A 1,244-nucleotide genomic window follows, 5' to 3' on the forward strand; every position below is an offset into this window, starting at 1 on the left:
CCTGGGCCTGGGGATATTTAAAAGCACACCCCTCCCCCCATATCGCAGAAAAGTTTGAGAAAATCACCCCAGAGGACAGCTATTTTCAGCTGTGCCAAAGTCAGTGATTCTCCATTCCTCTCTCCCTTTAACTTTTCCTGCATTTTCCATGGAAAGCAAAAAGGCTCATACCCTCTATTACTTTTACAGGCATGCTGAACAGATTTACAAAAGGGTAAAAGCACTTGAAATACTCTGTGTATTGAGAGGAACATCCTGTCTAAATAATTTGCTGTTCAATCTTTTATGTCCCCGGATCAACCACTGACTTCTATTCTCCTGGGACTGGAGTAATAAATAGCTCTTCTGTCTATTCTATAAGTCATGTATTAAAGAAAAGGCAAATGCATGTGACGAGGTGGCCGAGTGGTTAAGGCGATGGACTGCTAATCCATTGTGCTCTGCACGCATGGGTTCGAATCCCATCCTCGTCGTCCAATTTGTCCACTGGACAGGTTGCATCAGATTTTAGTGCTTTGTGAGCAAAATATTTCACCAGTGGTTGTAAGAAAAGAAAATAGACTCATATGACAAGGATTCAAGTGTCACATGAGAGGATCTAAAAATACACATCTGTACCTTGGAATTGGTACCCAAATCATGCTAGAAAACAAAATGTTTGTTCTATCAACTAACAAAAGAGCAATCCCACAGAACAGCTCCTTCCTGGTGGTGTTTAAGAGGCACAGACACCTCAGCCAGACTTTTGAGCTGGCCGAGCCTGGCCTGGCTTCCTGCCACAGTGGTGTATCAGCTGAAGTCAGAGAGGCTGGCTGCCAATGACAGAATGTATAGACAGAATAAAACTGATTTCTTCAATAGCAGGTTATGTTTGGAAACATCCTGCCCTGTTTAGGCTGCCAAGCCTGCGGACATGGCTCAGTTGATTGTGGGTATGGGAGGAAGCCCACCTCATGGAACACAGGTGCTGTCTGGCCTATGCACCCGCCTGGGGCCCAAATGAGGCACCCTTGTGGGTTCAGCAGCCGATAGGACGTGCATTCTGCAATCTGGAAGCTCCCAGAACTGGTGCTGAAAGATTCTGTCCTGAGTCATGTCAACTCTGCACCTACTTCCCTTACAGGATTTGGGGCACAATTCCATGACCACCTACCGACTTTGAGGTTTGTCAGCCACACAGCAGGATGAAAAAAAGCACACAAAGCATGAATTAGCATGGTGTGAAAAGAAATGTCGGTAAAAAA

At 45.3% G+C, this 1,244-nt stretch overlaps 1 non-coding gene across 1 annotated transcript; it reads left to right on the forward strand.

Annotated features, from left to right (window-relative positions):
• The first annotated feature begins 391 nt into the window (after nt 1–391).
• TRNAS-GCU (transfer RNA serine (anticodon GCU)) lies at nt 392–473 on the forward strand. Its single transcript has one exon. It is a non-coding gene; the product is annotated as a tRNA-Ser (tRNA).
• Nucleotides 474–1,244: the final 771 nt, after the last annotated feature.

This window comes from Neofelis nebulosa, chromosome 9 (genome assembly GCF_028018385.1).
Source record: "Neofelis nebulosa isolate mNeoNeb1 chromosome 9, mNeoNeb1.pri, whole genome shotgun sequence".
NCBI lineage: Eukaryota > Metazoa > Chordata > Mammalia > Carnivora > Felidae > Neofelis > Neofelis nebulosa.